General features: G+C 40.0%; 1 pseudogene; it reads left to right on the top strand.

The window, feature by feature from the left end:
- Positions 1–4,571, top strand: part of LOC143663381 (ATP-dependent RNA helicase DDX18-like) — a 28,896-nt pseudogene extending 24,325 nt beyond the window's left edge.
- The last annotated feature ends 15,779 nt before the right edge of the window (positions 4,572–20,350 follow it).

Raw genomic sequence — 20,350 nt, forward strand, 5'->3', positions numbered from 1 at the left:
TATCTCATTATGGCACTTATTTTTACAAGCATCCTCTAACACAGGGCACCATTCCTTCTCAATAAGTACATATTACTCAAACAGTATGACAGGAAATCAATTTTATAATATGCATTAAAATCCTTATATGTGCCATCTGATCAAGTAACTCTAATCTTTAGATATAGTCAAAGACCCATGTGAAGATTTATGTACTAAGATGTTCTTTTAACAATATTATTGCAGTGGAAAAATAAAACAATCTCGCTATAGCATGGATAAACCTCAAACACATTATGCTAAGTAAAAACAAACATACAAAAGGACAAATATTGTATGATTACATTTAAAAGAAATATCTACCATAAGCAAATTCACAGAGACAGAAAGTAGATTAGAGGTTACTGAGGCTGGGGCGGGGAAAGAGGAGTTATTGCTTAATGGGGACAGAATTTCTGTTTGGAGTGATGGAAAAGTTGCAATAATGGAAAGTGGTGATGGTAGCCCAAGATTATAAAAGTGATGAATGCCACTGAATTCTACACTTAAAAATCACAAATTTTATGTGATATATGTGATGCCATACTTTATTTAAAAAGGAAACTACCTAATCGCGTCCTAACCACAAAATAGACAAAGATCACTGCTCTTGAGGAGCTTAGGGACTGAGCGAGTAGGTAGGAGGAAGTAAATAATAAACATCACATAGGAGTAAGTACCTGGTATGTTAGAAGGTGATGAAAGCTATGGAAAAAGAAAAAAAAATGAAGTAGCCGTGCAGGGTAAGGCATGAGGGAAGGCCATGTGGCAGAGTTTGAATGGCATGGTCAAGGTGGGCCTCATGGAGAAAATGACACTTGAGCATAACAGGTGCATGTGGGGAAGAGGACTTCCAGTAGGGGGAACAGCTGGTGCCAGAGGCACGGAGAGTAGGTGGGTAGTGGGCTGGGGCAGGTGTGTCAGGATGCACAGGCCACTGTAAGCACTTGGGCTTCTATTCTGCATGAGATGGCTGGAGGCTACTGCTGGGTTTTGAGCAAAACTGTGCCTTGAGAAGATACTTCTTTTTTAAAAATTTTTATTGACAAACCAAAACAACATATAAACACAAACATTCTTAACATATAAACATTCCATATACGGTGTACAATCAATGGCTTGCAATATCATCACATAGAAATACATTCATCACCATGATCATTTTTTAGAACGTTTGCATCAGTCTAGAAAAAGAAAGTAAAAACAAGAAAAAAACGGATACATACCTACCCCTTACCCCTCCCTCTCACTGACCACTAGTCTTTCCATCTACCCAATGTATTTTATTCTTTGTTCCTTCTATATTTTTCTATATCCCTTACCACTCCCTTTCACTGATCACTAGTATTTCAATCTACTCAATTTATTTTAACATTTTGAACTCTGAATAACTCGAGACACCCCTGTAATAGAAGATACTTCTTTTAAAGTAATCCTCTGGCTCCTGGGTGGGGAATGAACTATAGGGAGGTGAGGGCAGAAACAGACCAGTTAGAAGGTTAATGACCTCAGGTTTGAATGACAGGAGAACGGGAAGCCCTCACAGCACTGCAATTATCCGTCTCCCCTCACATCTGCTTCTTTCCTCCTCCCCACTCCCCTCCCAACACACACACACACACACACACACACACACACACACACACACACACCAGTACACCCACATTATCAGATGGGAGAGGTGGCGTAATTGGGATTGTGATAGGAAGCCCATCCTCTTAGCTCCCAATTTCTCATCTCCAGCAAAATCCTGAGTACCAACTGGTATTGGTCCCTGGAGGCACAGAGACGGCAGAGCATAATCCCCACCCTCAAGGAGACGGACTAGTGAAAGCCCAAAGACGACAGAACCCAAATGCTCCTCTGGCCCCAGGCAAGGACCCGATGCTTTGGCCGGGGAGACGTGGGTCTGTAAAGCTGTAGGAATCGGGGGCTGTGGGGCAGGGTGAGGGTTTACAGGCGCTAATATAAGACTTGCGGAGAAGGAGGTTTCAGGCAAACATGGGTAGAGCGGAAAGGGCACGTCGAGCCAGGGGAGTGAAGTCCCTGCACCAAGGCACTGGGGCCGAGTAAGACAGAGTGCCTTGAAGTCAGCCCGGAAAGTGGAGGGCCTTGGGCTGCAGCGCGGCCGCGAGGGCGCAGGAAAGTCCTGCGCAGGAAGATCGAGAAGCTGATCTTGAAACTGCGACAGCCACACCTAAAGCTACAGAGGACCTCAGACGTGAGCGGGTCGGAAACCCAAAGTGGAGATGTGTCCGAAGAAACTGTGGAGGCTGGAAAGGTTAAAAAGTCCCTAAAACAGTCTATGAACGTGGACTTGTCAGAAGCCACAAATGGAGACATGTCCTGATGGGAAAAAAGCGCGAAAACCTAAGATAAAGCAGAGTCTGAAGAAGGTGCCCGAGCCCCTAAAGAGACAGAAAATAGTGGGAAGAAGCCAGATGATGAAGGTGACAATGAAATACCCAGCTTGACCCCGGGACTGACAGGAGCTTTTGAGGAGACTTCATTCGCATCCCTAACTAACCTTGTCAGTGAAAACACTCTGAAGGCGAAAAAAGAAATGGGCTTTACAAATATGACTGAAATTCAACACAAAAGTGTCAGACCGCAAGCGGAGTTCTCACCTGCCATACCGGAGGCCCGGGTTGGCTTCCCGGTGCCTGCCCATGCCAAAAAAAAGGGGGGGGGGGGGTCACACCGCTTCTGGACGAGGAGGTCTTCTAGTGGCTGCAAAAACAGGCAGCGGCAAAACCCTGGCATTTCTCATGCCTGCTGTTGAACCCATTGTTAAGTTAGCATTCATGTCCCTGAGTGGAACAGGAGTCCTTATTCTCTCACCTACTAAGGAATTTACCATGAGAACTTTTGATGTACTTAAGGAGCTAATGACTCAGCACGTCCACAGCTACAGCTACGGGTGAATAATGGGGAGCAGCTTGCTAATGGAATCAACATCGTTGTACCCATGCCAGGTTAACTCCTGGACCATATGCAGAATACCGCAGGGTTTCTGTATAAAAACCTACATGTCTGGTTATTGGTGGGGCTGATGGTACTTTGGATGTTGGGTTTGAAGAAGAATTAAAAGTGATTTATTAAACTTCTGCCAATTCACAGACAGACCTTGCTCTTTTCTGCCTTGCGAACTCAAGAAGTTGAAGACTTGGTATTCTAGTTAGTAAGCTGCCGGAATGGAATATACCAGCAATGGAACGGCTTTTAAAAAGGGGAATTTATTAGGTTGCAAGCTTATAGTTCTAAGGGTGTGGAAATGTCCAAATTAAGGCACCAACAAGAGGTTACCTTCACTCAAGAAAGGTCGATGAAATTTGGGGTTTCTCTCAGCTGGAAGGGCACATGATAATGTCTGCTAGCTGTCTCTCCTGACTTCTTGTATCATGATCCCCCAGCGGGCGTTTTCCTTCTTCATCTCCAAAGGTCTGGCTGTGTGGACTCTGTTGGTTCTGGTGGCTCTAGGGCTTTTTCAAAAATGGTAAGCAACCCCACCTTGAACGGGTGGAGACCCATCTCCATAGAAACCATCTAATCAAAGGTTACCATCCACAACTGGGTGAGTCGCATCTCCATGGAAACAATCAAAAAGCTCTCTCCTGGCAATATTGAATGAAGATTAAAGGACATGGCTTTTCTGGGTACACAATAGCTTCAAACCGGCCCACTTGGCCAGAATTTCTCTGAAAAAGGAGCTGTTGTATATTGGTGTTGATGATGATAAAATGAATGCCACAGAGATATGTTTTTGTCCCTCTGAAAAGAGATTCCTTCTGCTCTTTACATTCCTTAAGAAGAACTGAAAGAAGAAAATGATGTGTTTTTTTCATTCTGTAAGTCCATGAAATACCTCTTCGAGTTGCTGAAGTCCATTCATTTGCCCATCTTGGCTATTCATGGGAGGCAGAAGCAAAATAGGCAGACAAACACCTTCTTCCAGTCCTGCAGTGTAGATTCGGGGATGCTGTTGTGTACAGATGTGGCAGCTCGAGGGCTGGATATTCCTGAAGCCAGCTGGTTTGTTCAGTATGATCCTTCAGAAGACACTAAGGAATATGTTCACACTAAGGAATAGAACAGCCAGAGGCCTAAATGGAAGAGGACATGCCTTGCTCATTTAGTGCCCAGAAGAATTGGATTTCCTCCCTTACTTGAAGCAATCCAAGGTTCCATGAAGTGAATTTGAGTTTTCCTGGTCCAAAATTTCTGACATTCAATCTCAGCTTGAAAAATTGATTGAGAAGAACTACTTTCTTCCTAAGTCAAACCCAGAAACATATGCCATACATTTGAGCATATGATTCCTATTCTGTGAAGCAAATATATAATGTTAATAAAATTTGCCTTATGTTGATCTGTCATTCGGTTTCAAGGTGCCTCTTTTTTTGTTCATCTGAATGTGAACAGCAACGACGGCTAACAGAAAGAGAGGAGGAGGTGGCAGATTTGGCTATGAGAAAGCCAAGAAAATCAAGAAGTCCAAAATCTTCAAAAACATTAGCAAGAGACCATCTGACAGCAGGCAGTTCTCTCACTGAAGACACACCTTCCTTTCGTCTTGAATAACGTTGTCCTGAAATGAATTTGTTTTCCTTGCTCTAACAAAAGAACTGATTTCTATGATTTGTACTCTTAACTAATAAGTTAATTAACTTTATATTTCCAGCAAATCTCTTTCTTATTTTTTGGATAGAAACCATTCTCTTTTTCTTGGTTGCCCAAAAGCAAAAGCAAGGGATATTTTGATCTTTGTTGTCATGATACAACATTTTAATTTAAAATCTTTTTCCCCCCAAATTTATGTCATCATTACTAGAGATCTTTCTTTCTTCGTACCTAAAAAGTCTTGGTTTATTTTTTGGGTTTGGTTGTTTCCTGGGCTTTCACAGTAGTTCTTGATCTTTCCTGGAAATGCTGCAGTTTAAAAAGGCAGAGAGCTTTGGGAAATAACTTGGAAACACTTTATTTTAGGTTAGAGGTGGTATCAATTTTACATACACTGCCTGCTATTTGAATAAAGCACTCCCTGCAATCTTTACATTTGGGGAGAAAATCTGGGTTTTTTGAGCTTTAATTATACCGAAAGAGGTGTAATCTACTGTTCTATATTTGGAAACTTTGTAAAGACACTTAAAAAAGCAAAGATTGAGACATTCATTCAAATTTGTTCATTTCTAGGTGGTTTGGATTTTGGTACTTCTTTTGACTTTGCAGAGTAAACAGCAAGACCACACATCAGGAGACTCATCGCAAGGCCATCGAATAGTCATTGCTCAGTGAATTTTCATGTGAGTGTCTTTGTGAGAAAAATCACCTCTTCTGGAAGCTATGAAACCAAAACAGATTGACAGTGAAAGTTGAAAATGAAGGAAGGTCAGAGAAAACAGCAAAGCGAGGGGTTTATTCAGGTGGATTTTCTTTTGTAGGAACACTTGATTTCTCGTGAGTTTTATGTAGTGTGGTAGTTCTAGTTTGCAGTGATCCAAAGCCAGAATTGCTGGCGTCATCTTGCCTTTGTGCCGGGTAGCGCTCATGAGTCCCATGAAGCATAAGTACAGTGAGAACATTAGCTGTAGGGCAAACAGTCTTATAAGTAGCATCCCAACAGGAAAAGAAGAGAGCTAGATCTTGACTTGACCATGGGCACTTGGATGGCCCTGTCCTCCTGGGGATCAGACATGGGCTTCTGGCCTCTGATCCCCTGGCCTTTAATAACTTTCCCTTCAGCAGCTTGTTTTATTTGTTTGTTTCAGAAAATACACAAAAGCAAAATATTTACTCATGGAACAGAACTAACTACTGTTGATATTTGGGTATCTAACTGTCCAGTTTTTTTCTAGGCATACTGATAACTCTTTAAACTTTTTTTTAATACCCAAAGTAAAGCTATTTTCTACCAATTATTTTATAATAACCAGCACATTTCATAACATGTTTATTTTCCCACGTCATTAAATAATAACACCAATTTGCTAAAAAAGAAAGAAAGAAAAAGAAAGGTGTGCCTTTCTGTTTCAGAAACTGAGTATGAGATGTATATAAGGGTGGGTAAAAGTGGGGGTAGGGGTGGAAAAACAAGTAGGGGTCAGTTATGGGGGCTTGAAGGCTGTGCTCAGGAATATTGATTTTGCCTCGTAGGCAGATGGGAGGCGTGGGTGGGTTTCAAACAGAGAAATGAGCCCAAATTATTTTCCATGTAACCTCTGTGATCACTGCAGAGGCGGCAGCCTCCACCACGTGTTTTCTCTCAGGGGGTGATTTGGAATCAAAGTCATTTAATTAATGGGAGCTGGCGCCATTGCGTTTTGAAGCTTGCCATTTACAGCTGGGGTGGTTTCTCTAGTAATGCAAGCCAGCCTCAGGCATGGCATGATAGAGGTAAATCTCTTTAACCCAATAATGGTGATACTATATTGTTCCAGAAAGGACAGAGCCAACTCTCCTTTGCCGTCTGTCCCCAAGACTGTGAACTACAGGACAGAAAATGCAGTGTTCTGTATTTATCTTGACATTCCCAGCACCGGGCATCATTCCTAGAGCATACTGTACATTGAGAAATGGTTTTTGAAATTTTTATTTTTTAAAGGGATGGAAGGACCAGAGTGATATCCACAGGAGTTGTGCTTACATCTTAGGCAACCCTAAGGAATCACCTATAGCTCTTTCTGGGAGAAAGACCGAATGCACTACTTACCTACATTCACCCTTGTCACAGGAATGCAAGCACCCTCAAGCCCCAACCCAATGTTGAGTGTCTATAAGTGCCACTGAGAATAAGGCCCTGTTTTGTTCATTGCTATATCCTTGACAACCAGTAGGTGCTCAATAAGCATTTATTAGCTGAGCACAGGAGAGCCTTAATGAACATCTGGTTGAATCCTAAGCATTGTTCATGTTTGCCAAATGCAGGATGAGACCAAGAGTTTTCACCTTCTTTTCGGGATGGGTGGGGTAGAGTTTTATGAGTGGTGCCACCAGGCTGAGAGATTGAAATGTGCTTGGAAAAAGAAATGCAGGTTTGGGGGAGGAGAAAGTATCCCTGGGAAACCCCCTCTTGGGGAACAGTCACGAAAAGGAAAGAGCTAAGTTAGAATTCTTTTTCTTTTTTCCCTTTCACTTTGCTGACATTCTGGTGACCGTCTGGCTTACTCTTCATTGAAGGTCTATGACTATGTATAGTGAAATATGGTTTTGGTCCCATGATGTTTAGCTGAGAAGGGTAGCCTGGTGAGTAGAGGGGCCTCATCCTCTACCATTTTCTTGTGGGATGTCATTAGAGAGGGGAATGGAGGGGACAACTGGGTGTCATATCACTGGTTATTGGCAATGCTGTCAGATGTGGCAATAGCCCTGCTCAGGCATGAGACCCCATAAAGTTGAATTCCCTGATGGCCCTCATGGGTTCTCAAGGAACCATGGTTTCCTTGGCCTCACATCAAGACCTGGTTTACAAATATTTTTAAATATTCTCAATTGCTATTTTGAGTTTACAATGAGAGGCAATATAAGTTAGTAAGAACTTGCAATTCTGAAGACGTGGACTTGAGACTTGCTTCTGTCACTGACTATAGGTATTTCCTTGGGCAAGGAACTTAATTGCTCAGGATCATCACCGAAACAGGGGGAAGAAAGTATTTGCCTAATGGGTCTGTTGGGAGGATTTAAAGGGAGAATTCCTGTGATGCATTTAACTGATGCCTCCAATGGCCTATCTCACATATTTAGAGAATGAATCTAATAGACACTCTAATTGAGATCTCAAACATACAAGTCTGAAACATTGCAGCCACATTGGCCTTCTTTTCTATTCATGAAACATACCAAGCTCATTCTGCTCAGGGCCTTTGCAATAGCATTTGTAGCTAATTGATACACTCTTCCTCCAGATTTCAAAAAGAAAGGCTGCAACTCATCATTCAGGATGCAACTCAGTTTTCACCTTGACAGCCGTGTCTAAAGAAGAGCCTCCATCACCTTCGCATTCACTGCCCTTTTTCATTTCCCTCAAAGAACTATCACTTTCTGATATTATCTTGGAAGTTGCTTATCCTTCCCCAACAAACAGCTTCTTGAGGTTAGGGAGTTTGTCCATCTGTCTTTCCACTAGTTTACTTTGGACAGCACTCAACAGATGATAGGGCTCAATAAACATATGCTTATATTAGATTTTCCTTTTCTAGGCTTCTTTCAGTGACATGTTCCCTTGTCCTGCCTTTTATTCAACCTTACATTTCTACTACCTTCATTTCAGAATCAGTAGGTATGAAAAGTTGTAATAAGTTTTTTTTTATCTCACTTTGCAGCAGTCAACAAATTCTGCGGTAAAGAATTTCAGACCACATGTCTGAAGATCTGTGAAGATCTCTTTGGACTTCACTTTTATTGCCTGTAAAGTGTAAATGAGATAAAACTATTTGCCCTTTCTACCTCACAGATTACAGTTCTCTCACATCTGATTCCAGATATAAAAAATGTACTGAAACATTTGAAAGTGCTTTGAAAGTGGGAGCTCTCCTCTTTCTGTGTTCCCCTTTTTGAGAAATGGCACCACTCACCTCCCGAGATTGAAACCTGCAGTTCTTGATGCCTCCTCCCACCCCTAATCTCTGCACCAGTCTTATTGATTTTTCCCCCAAAATGTATTAGGAATCTTCTTTTACTCTCCATCTCCACTGAACTGTCTCAGTTCATATTCTTAGCATCTCTGATTGCAATAGCCTTTAACCGATGGGCTTGCCTCAAGGCTTGAATCATCTAATCCATCCTCCTCACTTACCAGGGTGAACTTTTGAAAACACTTAAACCCTCTTTATTGCCTTCAGCATAAAATCTACACATAACCTTAATGATCCCTGCCTTGTCCACCTTAATTCCTCTCCACTTCTTCACAAGATCCCCAGGCTCTAATTCTACTGAACTGAACATCTTGTACAATATTATCTCTCTGTCTTGAATGTTCTTCTCCCATCTTTGCTGGTAAACTACAAGTAGTTCTTCAACTCTTGGGAGATTGTTTTCCTGAAACACCCTCCTCCCTTTCCTGTATGCATTAGATCAGCTAGTGGCAAATATTGGCCCTCGGGACAAATTCAGTCCACAGCTGGTTTTTGTCAAAAAAAAAAGCTTTATTGGAGCATAACCTTGCCCATTCATTTCTGTATTGTCTATGGTTGTTTCTATACTACAATGGCAATGACAAAATCGGGATGTGTGACACAGTCTCTATGTTCTGCAAAGGCTAAAATACCTCGTATCTGGCCCAGCACAGAAAAAGTTTGTGGACTCTGAATTAGCTGTTCCTCTTTATATATTCGTGTTCCCATTTCACTGTGATAGAACATGTCATTGTGTATCCGTCTTCTCTCTTGATTCCCACCATCAGGGTAGGGACCACGCTAGTGCATTGCTTGGCACAACAGATGGTACATGTGTGTGTACTGAGTTAATTAAAACACTACTTCGTAAAAGTTACCATTGTAAGTTTACTTTAAATAAGACCACTCACTCATTTTTCTCCATTCAATTGTTAAATGAGAATGTCTGAGGTCATACAAATGTCCAAGGCCCCTAAAAGGGGTCCAAAAGCAATAGGGAACTTGGTCACATTCCTGAGAAGGACATTAGAAATTTAAGGATTCTGAATGGAACATGGGAATCAAAGTAAGCAGCTCCTCAGGAAGGGAATGGCATAGATTAAAGTGAGGATGTACTTAGGGAAATCAGTGTAGCAGCATCACCAGACCTTGTGGGATTCATTACAAAGACTTTCTGCAGCATAGAGACCTTCAGTAGTTCCTAACTTGGCCACGCATTGTAACTACCTAGAGAGTTTTAGTCAGTACTGTAGTCAGGTTCCCACCCACAGGGATTCTCATTCATTTAGTTAGGATACAACCTGGGCATAGGGATGTTTTGTAACTCAATTTCTCAAAAAGGGGAACACATAAAGAGGAGAAGTCCCACTTCCAAATGGAGTTCCAAATTATTTTAATGACAAGCCATGGTTGAGAATCACTAAATCCTTATTTATCAGTTCTTTGATAATGAGAATCAGGTTTAGGTCTTCATTAATTAAACAGATAACCAGATCACTAGATCTCAGCTCCAGAAATTGGGGTAAAGCAAAGGAATTTGTGCTTTCATCTAGAAAGAGCAGTAGTAATTATAAGCATTAACTGGGATAATATAATCCCTCCCCAGATATATTAAATCAGGATCTCCAGGGGAAGGATGAGGCTGAGTAGGTTTAACAAGCAACCCAGGTGATTCTCTGAACTAGCCAAGTTTAAAAAATATCATCTGGACCTGTTGGTATTTCTTCTACAAAAAAACTCCTTTGAGCTTTTTTAAAAAGTCAAATTATTTATCCCCAGAGAGGATGATTCTGGGGTAGGGTTCAAGCATTGGTACTTTTTTTTAAAGCACCATGTATGAGTTGGTGGAATGACTGGTATGAATTATTGTTGTAAACACTTAAAAAAATTTTTTTATTAATTAAAAAAAAATTACAAGAAACACAAACATTCCGAACACATACACTCAGCAATTCACAATATCATCACATAGTTGCATATTTATCATCATGATCATTTCCCAGAACATTAGCATCAATTCAGAAAAAGAAATAAAAAGACAACAGAAAAATATAACAAACAGAAAAAAAAAATTTACATACCATACCCCTTACCCCTCCCTTTCATTGATCACTAGCATTTCAAACTAAACTTATTTTAACATTTGTTCCCCCTATTATTTATTTTTATTCCTTATGTTCTACTCATCTGTTGACAAGGTAGATAAAAGGAGTATCAGACACAAGGTTTTCACAATCACACAGTCACATTGTGAAAGCTATATCATTATACAATCATCATCAAGAAACGTGGCTACTGGAACACAGCTCTACATTTTCAGGCAGTTCCCTCCAGCCTCTCCATTACATCTTGGATAAAAGGTGATATCTACTTAATGCATAAGAATAACCTCCAGGATAACCTCTCGACTCTGTTTGGAATCTCTCAGCCACTGACACTTTGTCTCAAACTCTTCCCCCTTTTGGTCGAGAAGGTTTTCTCAATCCGTTGATGCTGAGTCTCAGCTCATTCCAGAGTTTTTCTCAATCCCTTGATGCTGAATCTCAGCTCATTCTGGGATTTCTGTCCCACGTTGCCAGGAAGGTCCACACCCCTGGGAGTCATGTCCCACATAGACAGGGGGAGGGTGGTGAGTTCGCTTGCTGTGTTAGCTGGAGAGAGAGGCCACATCTGAGCAACAAAAGAGGTTCTCTTGGGGGTGACTCTTAGGCCCAATTTTAAGTAGACTTGACCTATCCCCTGTGGGGTTAAGTTTCATATGAACAAACCCCAAGACTGAGGGCTCTGCCTATAGCCTTGGTTGCCCACATTGCTTGTGAGAATGTCAAGAATTCAACTTGGGGAAGTTGAGTTTTCCCCCGTTCTCACCATTCATTTTTCCATTCACTGATCAAATCACTCTGGGATTCATCGGGGCATCACCTGGACAAACCAACAAAATCTCATGTCCTATACAAAGTTCCATGTACTTAAGGTGTTCAATCAACTATTTACATACGTTATATTAGGAGATGCACTAGTCAAAGTATAAATTTGTACCAAATAAACATTTTTTTGCTTTAGTCTCACACGTAAGTTGAAAATTTAAAATATTAATTACCATCTATTTTCAGCATACTGCAGTAATGACATTCTTTTGTTCTTCCTCATGCAAAAACATTTTTTTAATTTGTACATTTAATCACTATCATTATACACTCTAGGCATTCCTAGATTATACCATCTCAATCTTTATCATCTATCTTTCTTTGTGATTTCATTTATGCCCCAGCCCTCCTCCCTCTATCATTCTCATGTGCAGCTTCATTCAGTGTTTTAACATAATTGTTAGGTAATATTGTGCTGTCCATTTCTGAGTTTTTATATTCAGTCCTGTTGCACAATCTGTATCCCTTCAACTCCAATTACCCAATATCTTACCCTGTTTCTGTCTCCTGATGGTCTCTGTTACCAACGAAATATTTCAAGTTTATTCACTAATGTCAGTTCACATAAGTGAGACCATACAGTATTTGTCCTTTTGTTTCTGGCTAATCACACTCAGCATAATGTCCTTAAGGTCCATTCATGTTGTTACATATTTCATAACTTTATTCTGTCTTACAGCTGCATAATATTCCATCATATGTAAATGCCACAGTTTGTTTAGCCAACCGTCAGTTAATGGACATTTGGCTGCTTCCATCTCTTGGTAATTGTAAATAATGCTGCTATAAACATTGGTGTGTAAATGCCCATTTGTGTCCTTGCCCTCATGTCCTTTGAGTAGAGACAGCATATAGATGGGTCCTGTACTTTAATCCAATCTGCCAGACTATGTCTTTTGATTGGGGATTTTAATCCATTAACATTCAGTGTTATTACTGCATGGGTAGTACTTTCTTCTACTATTTTGCCTTCTAGATTTTATATGTCATACCTAATTTTCCTTCTTTTTACCTTTACTCATAGTCTTCCTTTCTACACTCTTCTCCACACCTCTTTCTTCTGTCTTCGTATCTGTCTCTAGTGCTCCCTTTAGTATTTCTTGCAGAGCTGGTCTCTTGGTCACAAATTCTGTCAGTGATTTTTTGTCTGAAAATGTTTTAATTTCTCCCTCATTTTTGAAGGACAGTTTTGCTGGATATAGAATTCTTGGTTGGCAGTTTTTCTCTTTTAATAATTTAAATATATCATCCCACTGTTTTCTCGCCTCCATGGTTGCTGCTGAGAGATCTGCGCATAGTCTTATTGGGCTTCCCTTGTATGTGATGGATTGCTTTTCTCTTGCTGCTTTCAAGATTCTCTCTTTCTCTTTGACCTCTGACATTCTGATTAGTAAATGTCTTGGAGTACATCTGTTTGGATCTCTTCTCTTTGGGGTATGGTGCACTTCTTGGATCTGTAATTTTAAATCTTTCATAAGAGTTGGGAAATTTTCGGTGATAATTCCCTCCATTAGTTTTTCTCCTCCTTTTCCCTTCTCTTCTCCTTCTGGGACAAATGTATATTCATGCACTTCATATTGTCTTTCAATTCCCTGAGTCCCTGCTCATATTTTTTCCATTTTTTTCCTATATTTTCTTTTTCTTGCTGGATTTCAGATGTTCCACCCTCCAGTTCACTAATCCTATGTTCTGTCCCTCGGAATCTACCATTGTAGGTTTCCATTGTTTTTTTTCATTTCTTCTACCTTGCCTTTCATTCCCATAAATTCTGTGATTTTTTTTTTCAGACTTTCAATTTCTTCTTTTTGTTCATTCCTTGCCTTCTTTATGTCCTCCCTCAGTTCATTGATTTGGTTTTTGATGAGGTTTTCCATATCTGTTCGTATATTCTGAATTAATTATTTCAGCCCCTGTATGCCATTTGAATTATTGGTTTGTTCCTTTGACTGGGCCATATCTTTAATTTTCCTGGTGTGATTTGTTATTTTTTGCTGGCATCTAGGCATTTAATTACTTTAATTAGTTCATTCTGGAGATTGTTTGTACTTCTTTTACCTAGGGTTTTCTTGCTGGATGAATTTGTCTATCTGTTCTATGACATTCAGTTCAGCTTTATCTGGACCTCTAGCTTAAGTTTTGTTTAACAAAGGAGAAATTTTCAGTTCTTGTTTTCTTGTTTCTTGCCCTGCTTGTTTGGTGCCTTTCTCCCCCCACCCTTAGGAGTGTCTACTTAGATATTATAGACCCCAGCCAGATTTTCCCAGACCAAACTGGCCTCCTATCAGGAGGAAAGAGTCACCTGTGTCAGTTTTCCCTGAGGGTGAGACCCAGTAGGTTGAAAGACTTTCCTGTGAAGTCTCTGGACTCTGTTTTTCTCATCCTGCCCTGTGTGTGGTGCTTGTCTTCCTGCAGGTCCCACCAGCATAAGATAATGCGGTACCTTTAACTTTGGTGGACTCTCCCTGCTGGGGGCGTGGTGGAGACAGCGGAGAGGTTGTAGGCTGGTTTTAATGGCTTCAAATTACCAAGCCCTGGTGTCTGAATTTCTTGAGGGAGGGATTCCACCTGAGTTGGGCTTCACCCCTCCCCTGGGGAAGGCACAGGCTCCAGACAAGCCCCCAAAAGAGCTCACTTCTGCCTATGCCTGGGGCAGTTGCTGCCTGAGAAGTCCGGCTGCTATATCCAAAGGCAGTCAAGTCTTTGTAGAAACACAGCCACAAAAACCTCTGTTTCCTCCTTTTTTTCCCCCCGTTTTTCCGTCAGCCCTGCCTTCTTGGCACCGGGGCAAAAATGAGCAACCTCCACTTTGACCAGGTTCACCTGAGCTGGGGGCCTATTTTTAGTAGTCAGAATTTGTTAATTAGTTCCATAATTGGCATTTGGTTGGGCTCAGTCCCTGCTGCTGGTAAAGTCCTTTCCTTTCCCTTCTGGGATGCAGCCTGTGGGGGAGGGGTGCCTGCCGCCACAGCTTTGGGAACTCACGGTTCTGGGGAGGCTCACAGCCAGTCCAGCTGGTCCAGACTGGGGAGTGCTGTGTGTCTGGTCACTGATGTGGCCCCAGGAGCTGCTCTGTTCTGTTTCTGGTTATTTAGTCGTTGTTCTGGAGGACTAACTAAAATGTGCACATTGTTAAGCCGCCATCTTGACCCGGAAGTCCCAACACTCTTCATAAAAACAATTTGCCCCAATATTTCATAGCTATATACTGAATCAGTGAGCATTCACAGTTATACATGGCATTATATCCAGAGGCTGATTTAAAAAGTAAAGAGTCTAGACCTGCCTGCTCAAGTGGCTGAGCAGATAGTCACAGAAGAAAGAGAGGGATTAAGATATACAAAACAGACTCCCTAATAACAACTTGCTGTTATGTTGGGGGAAGCAGAAATCCTTGGTGAGCTTGGACATCTCCACCAAGAGGTATGATTAGCACAGTGTCCAAAAAGGACTTGGGGGACAATCCTGATGGGCTGTCACCATCCTCCAGACTGGTCCCAGAGCCTTACACAACTATAATTGCAGAAAGCTTCTTCAAACTTCTTCCCAGCAAAAGAAATCAATGGTTGCTTCTGGCCATATATAGTTTTGTCTTGAGCAGAAAACCCCTAAGAAGTTGAATATTTTCCTAGGATCTTCTTGAACTTGGTAGGAAAAACAAATGAGTCTCATAGTCCATTAGAATGAATCAAAATTCATTTATTTCGGTAATCTTTATATCAACACAAGGCATTACTCCAGTTCACTCTGCCTGTCCAGTGGTCTTCCATGGTTGTTATAACTTTTTTTGTCTGCTTTGGCAATGTCTATATGCTCTTTTTATGTTGACTGTATGGGGGAAATAGACACTGACATGGCCTGTTGTCCCATGAACACCTTGAACAGTCCTACGTTAAGATTAAACGCCATTATAGATCCTTAGAGAAGTCAAGCCAAAGCAGTGACCCATGAGGGTGAGGCTTACCTGGCTTTGACCATTCTGGCCACTAGCATTTTGATGGTCAGGCAGAGTTCAAGGTTCCATGTTTATTCCAGAGGTGAAGGAAATAATTAACTTATACATGTTAATAATCTCTCTCTAAATTATTTAATTACGTGTCTATCTCCTAGATAGATAGAAGATGGAGAAATTCTTGAAAACAGGAGCCTAACTTTGTTTATTGTTATATCTCCAGCAATTTTCTTATGTTCTGCCACAGAATGGAGAGCTGTAATTGTTGATTAAATGAATGAATAGAGGTTCTGTCTCTAGTAATAACAAAGCTGGCAAATCTAAATTTATAGGAGAAATAGAAATGGCTGCATGGATCATAGTCCATATACTTTGCTATGTATGTATCTGAACTATGCAAATTATATTCTAGGGGCCAGTATCTTCTGAATAAATGCATTCTATATCCACTTCTATTGTTAGTCATTAACATTGCTTCTTATGGCTTAATTAACCTTTTATTTTTGTTCTACAATCAGTTGTATGATTTGAAGAAAATGTATTTGTGATTTCATAAAGTGATGTCTATTTAATGCGTAAGAATAACCTCCAAGATTACCTCTCAACTCTGTTTGGAATCTCTCAGCCATTGACACTTTATTTTGTCTCATTTCGCTCTTCTCCTTTTGGTCGAGAAGATTTTCTCAATCCTTTGATGCTGAGTCTCAGCTCATTCTAGGATTTCTGTCCCATGTTGCCAGGAAGGTCCACACCCCTGGGAGTCATGTCCCATGTAGACAGGGGGAGGGCAGTGAGTTTGCTTGTTGTGTTGGTTGGAGAGAGAGCCCACACCTGAGCAACAAAAGAGGTTCTCTTGAGGGTGACTCTTAGGCCTAATTTTAAGTAGGCTTAGTCTATCCTTTGTGGGGTTAAGTTTCATATGAACAAACCCCAAGATTGGGGGCTCAGCCTATTGCTTCGGTTGTCCACACTGCTTGTGAGAATATCAAGACTTGGGGAAGCTGAATTTTATCCCTTTCTCACCATTTCCCGAAGGGGACATTGCAAATACTTTTTTATTCACTGTTCAAATCACTCTGGGATTTATCGGGGCTTCATTCAGTGTTTTAACATGATTGTATTACACCTAGGTAGTATTGTGCTATCCATTTCTTAGTTTTTACTATCAGTCCTGTTGCACAATCTGTATCCCTTTAGCTCCAATATCTTACCCTATTTCTATCTCCTCCTGGTCTCTGTTAACCATGAAATTCTTCAAGTTTATTCATTAATGTCAGTTCATATCAGTGAGACCATACAGTATTTGTCCTTTTGTTTCTGGCTAATCGCACTCAGCATAATGTCCATCCATGTTGTTACATACTTCATAACTTTATTCTGTCTTACAGCTGCATAATATTCCATCATATGTATATACCACAGTTTGTTTAGTCACTCGTCTGCTGATCAACATTTTGGCTATTTCCATCTCTTCACAATTGTAAACAATGCTGCTATAAACATTGGTGTGCAAATGTTCCATTTGTGTCCTTGCCCTCATGTCCTCTGAGTAGATATCTAGCAATGGTATTGCCAGATCATATGACAATTCTATATTTAGCTTCCTGAGGAACCACCAAACTGCCTTCCAAAGCGGTTGTACCATTTGACATTCCCACCAACAGTGGATAAGTGTGCTTCTTTCTCCACATCCTCACCAGCATTTTGTCATTTTCTGTTTTGTTGATAATGGCCATTCTGGTGGGTGTGAGATGATATCTCATTGTGATTTTGATTTGCATTTCCCTAATAGTCAGGGAAGTTGAGCATCTTTTCATGTGCCTTTTGGCCATTTGTATTTCCTCATCTGAGAACTGTCTGTTCAGGTCTTTTGCCCATTTTGTAATTGGGCTGTCTGTCTTTTTTGTTGTTGAGTTGAGCAATCTGTTTATACATTCTGGATACTAGACTTTTATCTGATATATCATTTCCAAATATTGTCTCTCATTGTGTAGGCTGTCTTTTTACTTTCTCGATGAAGTTCTTTGATGCACAAAAGTGTTTAATTTTGAGTAGTTCCCATTTATTTATGTCTTTCTTCTATGTTCGTGCTTTGGGTGTAAGGTCTAGGAAACTACTTCCTAGTATAAGATTTATAAGATATTTCCTACATTTTCTTCTAACAGTTTTATGGTCTAAGACCTAATGTTTAGATCTTTGATCCATTTTGAGTTAACTTTTGTATAGGGTGTGAGATATGGGTCCTCTTTCATTCTTTTGCATATGGGTATCCAGTTCTCTAGGCATCATTTATTGAAGAGACTGTTCTATCCCAGGTGAATTGGCTTGACTGCCTTATCAAAGATCAAATGTCCATAGATGAGAGGGTCTATATCTGAGCACTCTGTTCTATTCCATTGGTCAGTATATCTATTTTAATGCCAGTACCATGCTGTTTTGACCATGTGGCTTCATAATATGCCTCAAAGTCAGGTAGCGTGAGACCTTTGACTTCACTTTTCTTTTTCAGGATACTTTTAGGTATTCAGGGCACACTGCCCTTCCAGATAAATTTTGTTATTGGTTTTTCTAGTTCTGAAAAGTTAGTTTTTGGGATTTTAATTCGTATTGCATTGAATCTGTAAATCAATTTAGGTAGAATTGACATCTTAACTGTATTTAGTCTTCCAATCCATGAATATGGTATGCCCATCTATTTAGGTCTTCTGTGATTTCTTTTAACAGTTTCTAGTAGTTTACTTTGCATAGGTCTTTTGTGTCTTTAGTTAAATTTATTCCTAAATATTTCATTCTTTTGGTTGCAATTGCAGATGGAATTTTTTCTTGATTTCCCCCTCAGATTGTTCAGTACTAGTGTATAGAAACACTACAGATTTTTGAGTGTTGACTTTGTAACCTGCCACTTTGCTGTGCTCATTTATTAGCTCTAGTAGTTTTGCTGTGGATTTTTTGGAGTTTTCAACATACTGCATCGTATCATCTGCAAACAGTGAGAATTTTACTTCTTCCTTTCCAATTTTGATGCCTTGTATTTCTTTTTCTTGTCTAATTGTTCTGGCTAGAACTTCCAACACCATGTTGAATAACAGTGGTGATAGTGGACATCTTTGTCTTGTTCCTGATCTTAGGGGGAAAGGTTTCAGTTTTTTCCCATTAAGGATGATGTTAGCTGTGGGTTTTTCATATATTCCCTTTATCATGTTGAGGAAGTTCCCTTCTATTCCTATCCCTTGAAGTGTTTTCAACAGGAAAGGATGTTGAATTTTGTCAAATGTCTTTTCTGCATCCATCGAGATGATCATGTGTTTTTTCTGCTTTGATTTGTTGATATGGTGTATTACATTAATTGATTTTCTTATGTTGAACTGTCCTTGCATACCTGGGATGAATCCTATTGGTCATGGTGTATAATTCTTTTAATGTGCTGCTGGAGTCGATTTGCTAGAATTTTGTTGAGGATTTTTGCATTTATAGTCATTAGAGAGATTGGTCTGTAGTTTTCTTTCTTGGTAATATCATTGTCTGGCTTTGGTATGAGGGTGATGTCGGCTTCATAGAATGAGTTAGGTAGCTTTCCCTCCTCTTCAATTTTTTTTGAAGAGTTTGGGCAGGATGGTACTAACTTTTTCTTGAATGTTTGGTAGAATTCACATGTAATGCCATCTGGTCCTGGACTTTTCTTTTTGGGAAGCTTCTTAATGACTGATTCAGTTTCTTTACTTGTGATTGGTTTGTTGAGGTCGTCTATTTCTTCTCAAGTCAATGTTGGTTGTTCGTGCCTTTCTATAAAGTTGTCCATTTCATCTACATTGTCGTATTTATTAACATAAAGTTGTTCATAGCACCCTCTCATTACTTGCTTTATTTCTGTGGGGTCAGTGGTTATCTCTCCTCTTCCATTTCTCATTTTATTTATTTGCATCCACTTTCTTCTTCTTTTTGTCAATCTTGCTAAGGGTCCATTAATCTTACTGATTTTCTCATAGAACCATCTTCTGGTTTTGTTGATTTTCTTGATTGTTTTCATGTTCTCAATTTCATCTCTAATCTTCATTATTTCTTTCTTTTTGCTCACTTTGGGGTTAGTTTGCTGTTCTTTCTCTAGTTCTTCCAGGTGGACAGTTAATTCCTTGATTTTTGTCCTTTTTTCTTTTTTGATATAGACATTTAGGGCAATAAATTTCCCTCTCAGCACTGCTTTTGCTGCATCCCATATATTTTTATATGATGTGTTTTCATTTTCATTTGCCTCGAGATATTTGCTAACTTCTCTTGTAATTTCTTCCTTGATCCACTGATTGTTTAAGAGTGTGCTGTTGAGCCTTCACATGTTTGTGAATTTTCTGGCACTCTGCCTGTTATCGATTTCCAACTTCATTCCTTTATGATCTGAGAAAGTGTTTTGTACGATTTCAATCTTTTAAAATTTATTGAGACTTGCTTTGTGACCCAGCATATGCTCTATCCTTGAGAATGATCCATGAGCACTTGAGAAAAAGGTGTATCCTGCTGTTGTGGGGTGTAATGTTCTATAAATGTCTGTTAAGTCTAGCTCATTTATTGTATTATTCAAATTATCTGTTTCTTCATTGATCCTCTGTCTAGATGTTCTGCCCATTGATGAGAGCGTGGAATTGAAATCTCCAGCTATTATGGTAGATGTGTCTGTTGCTCTTTTCAGTGTTTGCCTCATGTATTTTGGAGAATTCTGGCTCGGTGCATAAATATTTATGATTGTTGTGTCTTCTTGTTGAACTGTTCCTTTTATTAATACATAGTGTCCTTCTTTGTCTCTTTTAACTGTTTTACATTTGAAGTCTAATTTGCTGGATATTAGTATAGTTACT

The sequence above is a fragment of the Tamandua tetradactyla genome, chromosome 19, assembly GCF_023851605.1.
Source record: "Tamandua tetradactyla isolate mTamTet1 chromosome 19, mTamTet1.pri, whole genome shotgun sequence".
Taxonomy (NCBI): domain Eukaryota; kingdom Metazoa; phylum Chordata; class Mammalia; order Pilosa; family Myrmecophagidae; genus Tamandua; species Tamandua tetradactyla.